The following is a 12500-nucleotide window of genomic DNA, read 5'->3' on the forward strand; positions in this document are numbered from 1 at the left end:
CCAGGCATTGACCTGGTATTGCAGTGCCTCCAGGTTCAGTGCACCCCCTAATGAGTTTGCAAAAAACAGAGCAAAAGAATGAAGAAGGAAACAAGCCGGCTGCACCTGAAACTACTGTTTTGCAAGAAACATCCCTCGAGTGTGTTGTGCGCAGGTGGACCGACCCCGAAAAATTAGCCCGAGTGTGGCTACGAAAAGTTTGTTTGTCCAAGACTTGCTGGCCTCTGTTGCCATGGCAACCAACTGGCAGAGTTGTTTACAACTTGGCTGCCGGGCCAGTGCTGGTGATGTCATCGCGGGACGTGATGTCATCAAGGCTTTGCTGCTATACACAGCTGCCAGCACAACAAGCAGCTCAGTTGCAGCCGGTCAAGCGACCGAGCAGGTAGGTGGAAAGGTAGGTGCAGTTTATTAAACCGTTTCCTTTGGATTTGATTTCCTGGTGGCCGGCCGATGTATCCTGCTGATGCTGCCTGCCTACGGCTCCAGCTGGGAGAATTCACCCTCCATGTTCTTTGATAGATAGATTAGATACATTAGATAGAATAGATAGGATAGATAGGATAGATTAGATAGATAGATAGATAGATAGATAGATAGATAGATAGATAGATAGGTAGGTAGGTAGGTAGGTAGGTACTAATAATAAGCTAGCCAGCTAGGCAGCCAGCCACAGAGACAGCCAGCCAGCTACAGAGACAGCCAGCCAAAGAGCTAGCTGCATGTCATGTATGCCAGACAGAGACGGAGACAGAGACAGAGACGTGTATGTCTGCCATCCATCAGGTGGAAGCAGACGCAGTGTGATTGGGGGGTGGAGCTATTCAGATTTGAGAGCAGAAAGGAAGACAGAGGCAGTGCTAGGCAATAGGAGATGCAGTGTGAAAGCACGTCCGGTCCGCCATCTGAGAGGGTGGAGCGCATAATAGGGTATGTATGTCTGGCTTCGCCTTAACAAGAAGGACGTGGTGTCCGAGAAGGGGAGTTTTCGGGAAACCGTTGTGGCCATCGCTTCTCGGCCTTTTGGCTAAGATCAAGTGTAGTATCTGTGCTTGGTCTTGGTTGGGAGGTGCGTGTGTCCTGCTTTTTAAGCAGGGGCAAAGAGGGGAGATCTTATCTGTGGATTACCGACAGAAGGGAAGGATGCAGTACTCCAATGGATTGGAAAGAACTGTCCGTATTGTGGTGGATGTGGCTGACCAGCAGAAGAACAACATTGTGTTTATTGGAAGAGAAGTTGTTCAAGGTATGGCCGGATTTTCTTTGGATCAGTTATTTTGTGTTCAAGAGGCTCCTAAGACTGGGACCTACGATGTTTCTTTTGTTGTGGAGAGCGATTGTTTGAAATTTTTTGAGATTTTTAAGGCGAACGCCAATAATCCTATTTTAAAGGGGGTGAAAGCTATACCTTTATTTGAATTGGAGGAAAAAGTTTTGTTCCTGCATGTTTACAACCCTTTTACAGAGGAGGCTATGTTGAAAAATTTCTTAAATGTATACTGCTCGACTGTAAAAGGTGGGATAAAACAGAAGAGTGTGTTGGGGGTCTTTAATGGAACCTATAAATATTGGGTGAAGTTAAGAGTGGATCCAAATGGGATTGGAGGAGTGAAGCACCCCCCGCAAAACTTCACCATTGCGGGCCATAGAGGCTACTTATATTATCAAGGTCAGCCGTCGTACTGCAGAAATTGTTTTTGCTTTGGACATATAAGTACAGAGTGTCCTGGGATGAAGAGATGCAGAAATTGCAAAAAGCCTGGTCATGAGGCTGGAGCCTGCCCGTCCCCTAAAACATGCGACTTTTGCAATGAAGCAGGGCATGTATATAGGAACTGTCCAGAAATAGCAAAAAAGAGAGAAGAAAAGTGGGCAGAAGATGTGAATAAGTATACTAAGATGGTGGTTCTGGGGAGGAAGGAGGATGTGAGAAGGAAAGATGTCAGAAAAGAGAGGAGAGAGCAAAGTGTTGTGGAGGAGGAGGGGAGTGTTGGAGAGAAGGTATTGAAGGAGTTAAACAAAATGGCACAGGAGGTGGTGGAAAGTGTGAGAACAGAAAGAGGAGAAGATATTGAGGAGCTACAAAGTCCAGAAGTTGTGGAGGAACCACAAAGCCCAGAAGTGGTAGAGACTCCTGAGTCCCTGAGGATTGACTGGTCTGAGTCAGAGGTGGAGAGTGGTGAGGGGGAAGAGAGAGATGATTTTTTTCGTCCCCCCAAGAAAACAGCCAGAGTGTCCCACGGTGATGACCTACAATCGGAGGTGGTGGAGACGCAAAATCGTTTCCAATCGCTATCTGAAACCGGGATGGATGTGGGCGGTAGCCAGGAAATACCTGCAGAGACAATCAGCAGAAAAGTGAACTGAAGCTTATGTGTCTTTTTTCTTCCTTAGGGTTGTTAATGTGTTGTGGTGTTAAATGTCTGTGAGAATTTTGTCCTCCAATGTAAGGGTCTTCAGAAGTAAGATCAGGAGGAGAGCGGTGTTGGAAATACTGGCTGGAATTGGCGCCGATATTATTTGTGTGCAGGAGTGTGGGTTAGAAAGAGAACCTGGGAGGGAGGAGTGGACATATGGACCAGCAATATGGTCAGTGTCTAATAAAAATAGAAATGATGGGGTGGGAATATTATTTAGAAGTTATAATTTTAATGTTTGTTCTTACACTGTTATTATGGAGGGAAGGTGTTTGCTGGTTTCAGTTGAGTTTTGTGGGGTTAAATTTCGTTTAATTAATGTGTATGCACCCGTGAGGAGGGAGGAGAGGGTGACTTTGTTTGAGGCAGTTAGATTTTTTTTGCCTGGGAGAGAGCCTTTGGTGTGGGTGGGGGATTTCAATTGTGAGACTGAGGGAAGTGTGGATGTGGCAGGCGATATGGTGAAAAGTATGTGTGTGGACTTTAATTTGCAGGACATGGTGAAGGTGTGTGGAGTGGACCCTGTCCCAAAAACATATCGCGCAGATAGTGGAAGATATGAGTCAAGGCTGGATATGTGTTTTATATCCAAGGGAATGTTGGGTAGAGGGTATACGCAGATTCCGGTGACATATTCAGACCATGAGTGTGTGTTGTGTGAGGTAGTTTTGGATGTTGAGTGTATAAGTGGGAGGGGAGTATGGAAATTAAATGTTAAGTTGCTAGAGGAGGATGGGATTGTTTCTGAGTATAAAGAGAGGTATAGGAAATGGTGTGAGAGAAAAAGTGAGTTTGAGAATATTCTGTGTTGGTGGGATTGGGTGAAAGAAAGATCAGGGGTGTTTTTTAAAAGGTATGGGTATAAAAAAGCAGCAGATAGGAAAAAAAGGTATACATGGTTAAATAAGCGATTGGTATTTTTGAACAAACTAAAGAAGGGTGGTGTGGATGTGGAGGATGAGATTGAGAGTGTGAAAAGGGATTTGAAGAGTTGGATGAATGAGAGAGGGAGAGAAATAATGTACCAAGCGAAAGTGGATAAACTTGAAAAGGATGAAAAGTGTTCAAGATATTTCTTTAAGAAGGTGTTTGGAAAGAAGGAGGATCTGGTGAGAGTGTATGGGAATGATGGAAGGGTGGTGAGTGGTAGGAGTGTGCTTGGGGTGGTGAAAGCGTTTTATGATGATTTGTATGCAGTGAGAAAGTGTGATAGAGACTTAGAATCAGAAGTACTGGCAGGGATTGATAGAAAGGTGGATACCAGAGAGTGTGGGAATTTAATGAGAGAGATTGGAATGAAAGAGGTAGAACAGACTATTGGGAGTATGGCGTTGAATAAGACTCCAGGGGAAGACGGTTTGCCTGTTGAGTTTTTCAAGACTATGTGGGAGATAATAAAGGAGGATTTGGTGAGTGTGTTTAGATATATATGGATGAATGGTAGAATGGCTGAGAGTATGAGGAGTGGTATTGTGGTATTAATATATAAAAAAGGGGACGCAAAGGATGTGAGGAATTGGAGGCCTATAACTTTATTGAATGGAGACTATAAAATTTTTTCAAAAATTATAGCAAATAGGATGAGAGGTGTGATTGATCAGGTGATTGGAGAAGAACAAGTGTGTGCAGTGCCAGGAAGAAGGATAAGTGAAAATTTATGTTTGTTGCGGGATATGTTATGGGATGGTATGAGTAGAAAGCAGGAGATTAGTGTGGTGTCGATTGATTTCGAAAAGGCGTATGATCGTTTGGCGCATGAGTTTTTGTTTAAAGTATTGGTGAGAATGGGGTTTCCAAGTGATTTTGTGAATGTAGTGAGAGTGTTGTATAAGGATGTGTTTAGTAAAATTCAGATAAATGGATGGTTGTCTGAGAGAGTGGAAGTGTGTTCGGGGGTTAGGCAGGGATGCCCTCTATCCCCTATAGCGTTTATTTGTGCTATGGAGCCTTTATTGCAGTTAATTCGTAAGGACAAGGTTTTGAGGGGGATTAAGATACCTGGGAGTAGAGGTAGAGAAGCCAAAGTTCTGGCATATATGGATGATGTTTGTGTGGTGTGTGAGTCTGCAGCAAGTGTGAGGAGAGCGAAATTATTGGTTGCGTTTTTTTGTGGAGCGTCTGGGTTTAAAGTGAATTGGAAGAAGAGTGAGTATAAATGTTTTGGGAGGGTTGGCGAGGGTGAAGATGTGGGTATAGAGAGAGTGGAAGGTGCAATTAAAGTGTTAGGGGTTAAAATGGATGAAAGTTTAAATGGAAGACAGAGTTGGGATGATGTGTGTGAGAAAGTGTCAAAAAAATTAAATTTTTGGAGATTGAGAGATTTGTCAATGGTGGGAAAAGTGTTGATAATCAAAAGTGTGATATTGCCAATATTGTTGTATGTGGCGGTGGTTTTTCCACCAGGGTATAGAATGGAGAGAAAGGTGAAAAGGATTTTGTTTATGTTTTTGTGGGGTACGAAAATGGAGCGAGTGAGAAGAGAGATTGTGATGAAGGATTGGAGGAATGGTGGGTTAAATTTTCCAAATATTGAAGTGTATCTGGGGGTGAATGTAATTTTTATGGTGAGAAGGATGATGAGAGGGGAACAGAATTCAGCATGTATGTTAAGATATTTGGCAGGGAGAATGTTGTGTAAGGTAGGATGGATGGAGAGAGATTTGAGAGTTCCGTATGCATTCGAAAGCCCGAGTTGGTATGTGTATGTGGAAAGGTGTTTAGTTAATTATAATTTAGTGGGTGTGCGAAAAGAGGTGTTGGAGAATAAAAGGAGTGTGATGAAGTTTATAAATGGGAGGGAGGTTGAGTGCCCAATTAATATGGTTAGAGGGTTGGATGTGAGTAGGGTGTGGAGGAGTCTGGAGACTGAGGGCATATCAAATCGACAGAAGGAGATTGTGTGGCAAGGGTTGCATGGGGCGTTACCTGTGAGAGAATTCCAGAAGAATCGTGGGTTGGGGAGAAGTGAGTTGTGTCCTAGGGAAGGATGTGGAGGGATTGAAAGTGTGATGCATTTGTTTTGGAATTGTGATAGAGCGCAGGAGGTTTGGAAGGGAATAGGGCCTTTATGTAAGGAGTTGACTGGGTTAAGGAATTTTTCGTATCAAATGGTTTTGTTTGGGTTATGTTTGGTTGGGAGGAGAAATAGAAGAGTGTGGTTTGTGTTACTTGCAATAATTAAAGAGGTTCTGTGGGATGTAAGGAATCTATATGTGTTCAAGAGAAAAGACATTCCAACAGAAGGTTGTTTGAGAATGATCTTGAGCAAATTATACGTAGTTTATTTGTTAGATAAGCAGAGGGTGGGGGAGGAGGATGCCGAAGGGATATGGAAGTTCTTGAAGTGGAGGCATTTGGTGAAGGTGTAGGTTAGTGTGAATATGTTTTAGTTGGATTTGTTTTTGAAATTGTTTAAAAATAAAAGAACAGAAATGAACCGTATGATGAGTATGGGAAAAGTTCACGCTGGGTAAAAGAAGGTAAACTGCGTGCGAAACGAAAGTTTTTCCCTTGGTGAATGTAACCAAACCTGAAGGTTTAAAAAAAAAAAAAAAAAAAAAATCTGTTCTTATCAGTTTAATATCTGATACGTCCCCTATCTGGGGACCATATATTAAATGGATTTTTAGAACAGGGAGATGGAAAAAGAGCTTGCTCTGTCCTCTCCAGGCATTGACCTGGTATTGCAGTGCCTCCAGGTTCAGTGCACCCCCTAATGAGTTTGCAAAAAACAGAGCAAAAGAATGAAGAAGGAAACAAGCCGGCTGCACCTGAAACTACTGTTTTGCAAGAAACATCCCTCGAGTGTGTTGTGCGCAGGTGGACCGACCCCGAAAAATTAGCCCGAGTGTGGCTACGAAAAGTTTGTTTGTCCAAGACTTGCTGGCCTCTGTTGCCATGGCAACCAACTGGCAGAGTTGTTTACAACTTGGCTGCCGGGCCAGTGCTGGTGATGTCATCGCGGGACGTGATGTCATCAAGGCTTTGCTGCTATACACAGCTGCCAGCACAACAAGCAGCTCAGTTGCAGCCGGTCAAGCGACCGAGCAGGTAGGTGGAAAGGTAGGTGCAGTTTATTAAACCGTTTCCTTTGGATTTGATTTCCTGGTGGCCGGCCGATGTATCCTGCTGATGCTGCCTGCCTACGGCTCCAGCTGGGAGAATTCACCCTCCATGTTCTTTGATAGATAGATTAGATACATTAGATAGAATAGATAGGATAGATAGGATAGATTAGATAGATAGATAGATAGATAGATAGATAGATAGATAGATAGGTAGGTAGGTAGGTAGGTAGGTACTAATAATAAGCTAGCCAGCTAGGCAGCCAGCCACAGAGACAGCCAGCCAGCTACAGAGACAGCCAGCCAAAGAGCTAGCTGCATGTCATGTATGCCAGACAGAGACGGAGACAGAGACAGAGACGTGTATGTCTGCCATCCATCAGGTGGAAGCAGACGCAGTGTGATTGGGGGGTGGAGCTATTCAGATTTGAGAGCAGAAAGGAAGACAGAGGCAGTGCTAGGCAATAGGAGATGCAGTGTGAAAGCACGTCCGGTCCGCCATCTGAGAGGGTGGAGCGCATAATAGGGTATGTATGTCTGGCTTCGCCTTAACAAGAAGGACGTGGTGTCCGAGAAGGGGAGTTTTCGGGAAACCGTTGTGGCCATCGCTTCTCGGCCTTTTGGCTAAGATCAAGTGTAGTATCTGTTCTTATCAGTTTAATATCTGATACGTCCCCTATCTGGGGACCATATATTAAATGGATTTTTAGAACAGGGAGATGGAAAAAGAGCTTGCTCTGTCCTCTCCAGGCATTGACCTGGTATTGCAGTGCCTCCAGGTTCAGTGCACCCCCTAATGAGTTTGCAAAAAACAGAGCAAAAGAATGAAGAAGGAAACAAGCCGGCTGCACCTGAAACTACTGTTTTGCAAGAAACATCCCTCGAGTGTGTTGTGCGCAGGTGGACCGACCCCGAAAAATTAGCCCGAGTGTGGCTACGAAAAGTTTGTTTGTCCAAGACTTGCTGGCCTCTGTTGCCATGGCAACCAACTGGCAGAGTTGTTTACAACTTGGCTGCCGGGCCAGTGCTGGTGATGTCATCGCGGGACGTGATGTCATCAAGGCTTTGCTGCTATACACAGCTGCCAGCACAACAAGCAGCTCAGTTGCAGCCGGTCAAGCGACCGAGCAGGTAGGTGGAAAGGTAGGTGCAGTTTATTAAACCGTTTCCTTTGGATTTGATTTCCTGGTGGCCGGCCGATGTATCCTGCTGATGCTGCCTGCCTACGGCTCCAGCTGGGAGAATTCACCCTCCATGTTCTTTGATAGATAGATTAGATACATTAGATAGAATAGATAGGATAGATAGGATAGATTAGATAGATAGATAGATAGATAGATAGATAGATAGATAGATAGATAGATAGATAGGTAGGTAGGTAGGTAGGTAGGTACTAATAATAAGCTAGCCAGCTAGGCAGCCAGCCACAGAGACAGCCAGCCAGCTACAGAGACAGCCAGCCAAAGAGCTAGCTGCATGTCATGTATGCCAGACAGAGACGGAGACAGAGACAGAGACGTGTATGTCTGCCATCCATCAGGTGGAAGCAGACGCAGTGTGATTGGGGGGTGGAGCTATTCAGATTTGAGAGCAGAAAGGAAGACAGAGGCAGTGCTAGGCAATAGGAGATGCAGTGTGAAAGCACGTCCGGTCCGCCATCTGAGAGGGTGGAGCGCATAATAGGGTATGTATGTCTGGCTTCGCCTTAACAAGAAGGACGTGGTGTCCGAGAAGGGGAGTTTTCGGGAAACCGTTGTGGCCATCGCTTCTCGGCCTTTTGGCTAAGATCAGTGATCCCACCTACTTGCCTGGCAAGGGAGGTGCTCCTGTTCCTGTATGGTGTGTTGGCGATACCTGGAAAATGGAAGCGATAAATGCGGATGGAACTACGGCAGAGGAAGTCCCGGGATATGCAAAGATCAGAAATGGATGTCGTTTTATACTGAGAGACCCTGGAAAGAAAGAGCGGGGACTTGTTTTCCTGGTGGAGGAGATTTTCTTCAAGCTCTTCGGTTTGCAGAGGAGTCAGATCCTGGCCCTGCTGGAATTTCCAAAGCGTGGAGTGTACGACCTGGTACTAACTTCAGAAGAGGATTACAGTTATCTGATGGGTAAGACTGAATGTTGTAAGGGAAATGCTATACTGAATGGTATTGATATAATATCTCATTTTCCGAGGCGACAAAGACTGATAACTGTGCGGATATACAGCCCTTATGTGGATGAGGAGGAAATTTCGTTGTTCCTGGCGCAGTACTGCGAGGAAGTTGTTTCCAAGGGGAAAATCTTGAACTTGTTCGGGATATGGACAATGAAGTGGAGGTTCGCTGTGAAGTTTAAAGAAATGGAAAATGGAAAGATTTGTGTGCCTCCAGGCCGTTTCAAAATTGGAACTGTCAATGGAGACTTGTTCTATTCGGGAATGGAAGAGTTTTGTCGTAAATGTAAAAAATATGGACATGTGAAAGAGCATTGTACGGTATTGTTTTGTGCAAAATGCCAAACGGAAGGACATTCAGCTGATTCCTGTGAGAAACAGAAGGTTTGCCACTTATGTGGGAATGATGGCCACCTGTATGCGGCATGTCCACTTAGAAAGAAGCGGGGGAGGGAGAAGGAGGAGAAGGAGGAGAAGGAGGAGAAGGAGAAGGAGGAGGGTCAGGTAGTAGTTGGAGAAAGTGATAGTCTGCGGCGGGAGGAAAATATAGAGCCTGCAGTTAGAAGGGCTCCCAGAGAGGTAGAGGAGACTCCTAGAGAGGGGGAAAAAAAGAAAAAGATAGTTAGGTCACCTTCAGAGGAAGGAAGTAGGGATCAGGAGGTTGTGTCTCTGGAAGATTGGGAGCATATAGCTTCGCTAGAAAGGAGGAGTTTTTACGGCAGAGTAGAGGAAAAAGCAAAAGACAGCATGATAAAAGATATAAAAGGGTTCTTTGAGTTCTATAATGTACCTGCTCATATAAGAAAGCGAGTAGAAGAGACACGTTCTATATCACCTAGTATGTTCCGTGTATTGACGTATCTTGCCTTTAAGGGTGGTTTGAGAGGGTAATATAATTTGTTGGGGTTTTTCTGTTTTTTTTTTTTCTGGTATAAAGTTATATGATAGTTTTGTTTCTTTGTGTAGAAGATAGAATTTTTCTTTGTTTGTTTTGTGTATTGTTTTGCAAAGTTATTTTTTGTTGTTGTAAGCTTTTGTTTTTTAATAAAATTGGTTGTTATCCTTTTGGATAATCAACTTTAAAAAAAAAAAAAAAAAAAAAAAAAAAAAAAAAAAAAAAAAAAAAAAAAAAAAAAAAATCTGTTCTTATCAGTTTAATATCTGATACGTCCCCTATCTGGGGACCATATATTAAATGGATTTTTAGAACAGGGAGATGGAAAAAGAGCTTGCTCTGTCCTCTCCAGGCATTGACCTGGTATTGCAGTGCCTCCAGGTTCAGTGCACCCCCTAATGAGTTTGCAAAAAACAGAGCAAAAGAATGAAGAAGGAAACAAGCCGGCTGCACCTGAAACTACTGTTTTGCAAGAAACATCCCTCGAGTGTGTTGTGCGCAGGTGGACCGACCCCGAAAAATTAGCCCGAGTGTGGCTACGAAAAGTTTGTTTGTCCAAGACTTGCTGGCCTCTGTTGCCATGGCAACCAACTGGCAGAGTTGTTTACAACTTGGCTGCCGGGCCAGTGCTGGTGATGTCATCGCGGGACGTGATGTCATCAAGGCTTTGCTGCTATACACAGCTGCCAGCACAACAAGCAGCTCAGTTGCAGCCGGTCAAGCGACCGAGCAGGTAGGTGGAAAGGTAGGTGCAGTTTATTAAACCGTTTCCTTTGGATTTGATTTCCTGGTGGCCGGCCGATGTATCCTGCTGATGCTGCCTGCCTACGGCTCCAGCTGGGAGAATTCACCCTCCATGTTCTTTGATAGATAGATTAGATACATTAGATAGAATAGATAGGATAGATAGGATAGATTAGATAGATAGATAGATAGATAGATAGATAGATAGATAGATAGATAGATAGATAGATAGATAGGTAGGTAGGTAGGTAGGTACTAATAATAAGCTAGCCAGCTAGGCAGCCAGCCACAGAGACAGCCAGCCAGCTACAGAGACAGCCAGCCAAAGAGCTAGCTGCATGTCATGTATGCCAGACAGAGACGGAGACAGAGACAGAGACGTGTATGTCTGCCATCCATCAGGTGGAAGCAGACGCAGTGTGATTGGGGGGTGGAGCTATTCAGATTTGAGAGCAGAAAGGAAGACAGAGGCAGTGCTAGGCAATAGGAGATGCAGTGTGAAAGCACGTCCGGTCCGCCATCTGAGAGGGTGGAGCGCATAATAGGGTATGTATGTCTGGCTTCGCCTTAACAAGAAGGACGTGGTGTCCGAGAAGGGGAGTTTTCGGGAAACCGTTGTGGCCATCGCTTCTCGGCCTTTTGGCTAAGATCAAGTGTAGTATCTACAGGAGATCTGGTCAGGAGGTGCCTGGGGTACCCGACCTGTTGGCCTTGGAGGTTTACCTCCTTGCTGCTTTTGGCAGGCGGCTTAGTCCCCAGGCAACGGGAAGCGATCACACCTACCTGCATCCGCAGGGGAGGTGCATCGTGGGTTGTGCTGTTTTTTTTTCTTGGAAGATGGATGCCACCAACGAAGATGGAACTGTGCCAGAAGAAGTCCCAGCTTACGCAAGAATTAGAAATGGAGTGCGTTTTACGTTGAAGGACCCCAGGAAGAAGGAGTTGGGCCTAGATTTTTTGGTGGAAGAGGTTTTCTTCAGATTGCTGGGTCTGGAACGGAGACAAATCTTGGCATGTCTGGAGTTCCCAAGGCGAGGGATCTACGATTTGGTATTAAGTTCGGAAGAGGATCACAGCTATGTTCTGGGTAAGATGGAGAGTGTTAGGAATGATGTTATATTGAATGGTATTGACATTGCCTCTCATTTTCCGAGGAGAGAAAGACTGATAACAATAAGGATGTATAGTCCTTATGTGTTGGAGGAGGAAATTTCGGCATTTCTGATGAAGTACTGTGAAGAAGTCGCTGCTAAGGGTAAGGTCCTGAATCGTTTTGGTTTGTGGACAATGAAATGGAGATTCCTCGTGAAGTTCAAGGTATCGGAAAGCGATATATTATGTGTTCCCCCAGCAAGATTTAAGATTGGGTCTGTCAATGGCGACTTGTTTTTCTCGGGAATGGAGATTTTCTGCAGGAATTGCAAACAGTATGGTCATACGAAGGATCAATGCACAGTCTCCTATTGTTCCAAATGTCAAGGAGAAGGGCACTCCACTGAGTCATGTGATAGGAAAAAAATATGTCACCTATGTGGGAGCACAGAGCATTTATACGCATTCTGTCCTGCGAAAAAGAAAAGTGGAAGGGAGCATGAAGGTAGGCAGGAGCCCACTGGGGGCGCTGGTAGTTCCCCACAAGGGAAGAGAAGTAAAAAAGAGACGGAGCGTGCAAGTGGAGGCAAGTCCCCCCAACAAGAGGAAGAAATAGATATTTCTATTCAAAGAGTACCCAAAGCAATATCTAGAGAGGCAGAGTTAAGGAGGAGGATGGGAAGGTGCCTTACAGAAGAGGAACGGAGAGACTACCTGTTAATCTCACAGGAATGTTGGGATCAGATAGACTCTGTAGAGAGAACATTTTCTTTAAACCAGTTATATAGTAAAGTGACTACGCATTGGGAGAAGCAGGGGAATAGGTTTTTTGAGACCTATAAAGTGCCCCCGGATATTGCGAAAAGAATATCAGAGTCTGGGTCAAAAACAGGTATTATGCTACATGTATTGTCCTTTTTTGCTTTCAAAGGAGGAATGAGACCTTGAGGTTTTGAAGTAAGTCTATGTTTTTTCTTTACTTACTATAGATATGTTTAAGTTTTGTCAAAATAGCTTTATATGTTTGTTGATTTCTGAGTGAAATGACCATGATGATGAGATGGTTGGAGTATTAAAAGGGGATGTGAGCAGGTTTTTCCTGTTCATATCGATTTTAAACCATTCTGAAT

General features: G+C 44.4%; 3 non-coding genes and 4 pseudogenes across 3 annotated transcripts in view; all 7 read left to right on the forward strand.

The window, feature by feature from the left end:
- LOC138773272 (U2 spliceosomal RNA) overlaps positions 1–49 on the forward strand; it is a 191-nt gene extending 142 nt beyond the window's left edge. Inside the window, exon 1 of the small nuclear RNA XR_011359980.1 lies at positions 1–49. This exon is cut by the window's left edge and continues 142 nt beyond it. This is a non-coding gene — a small nuclear RNA (U2 spliceosomal RNA).
- Positions 50–1007: 958 nt separating this feature from the next.
- On the forward strand, positions 1008–1117 carry LOC138773653 (U2 spliceosomal RNA; annotated as a pseudogene).
- Positions 1118–5922: 4805 nt separating this feature from the next.
- LOC138773606 (U2 spliceosomal RNA) lies at positions 5923–6131 on the forward strand (annotated as a pseudogene).
- A 954-nt stretch (positions 6132–7085) lies between these two features.
- LOC138773274 (U2 spliceosomal RNA) lies at positions 7086–7276 on the forward strand. Its single transcript, XR_011359982.1, has one exon. It is a non-coding gene; the product is annotated as a U2 spliceosomal RNA (small nuclear RNA).
- Positions 7277–9760: 2484 nt separating this feature from the next.
- Positions 9761–9931, forward strand: LOC138773629 (U2 spliceosomal RNA; annotated as a pseudogene).
- A 970-nt stretch (positions 9932–10901) lies between these two features.
- On the forward strand, positions 10902–10985 carry LOC138773166 (U2 spliceosomal RNA; annotated as a pseudogene).
- Positions 10986–12477: 1492 nt separating this feature from the next.
- LOC138773514 (U2 spliceosomal RNA) overlaps positions 12478–12500 on the forward strand; it is a 198-nt gene continuing 175 nt past the window's right edge. Inside the window, exon 1 of the small nuclear RNA XR_011360161.1 lies at positions 12478–12500. This exon is cut by the window's right edge and continues 175 nt beyond it. This is a non-coding gene — a small nuclear RNA (U2 spliceosomal RNA).

This window comes from Dendropsophus ebraccatus, chromosome 14 (genome assembly GCF_027789765.1).
Source record: "Dendropsophus ebraccatus isolate aDenEbr1 chromosome 14, aDenEbr1.pat, whole genome shotgun sequence".
NCBI classification, from domain to species: Eukaryota; Metazoa; Chordata; class Amphibia; order Anura; family Hylidae; genus Dendropsophus; species Dendropsophus ebraccatus.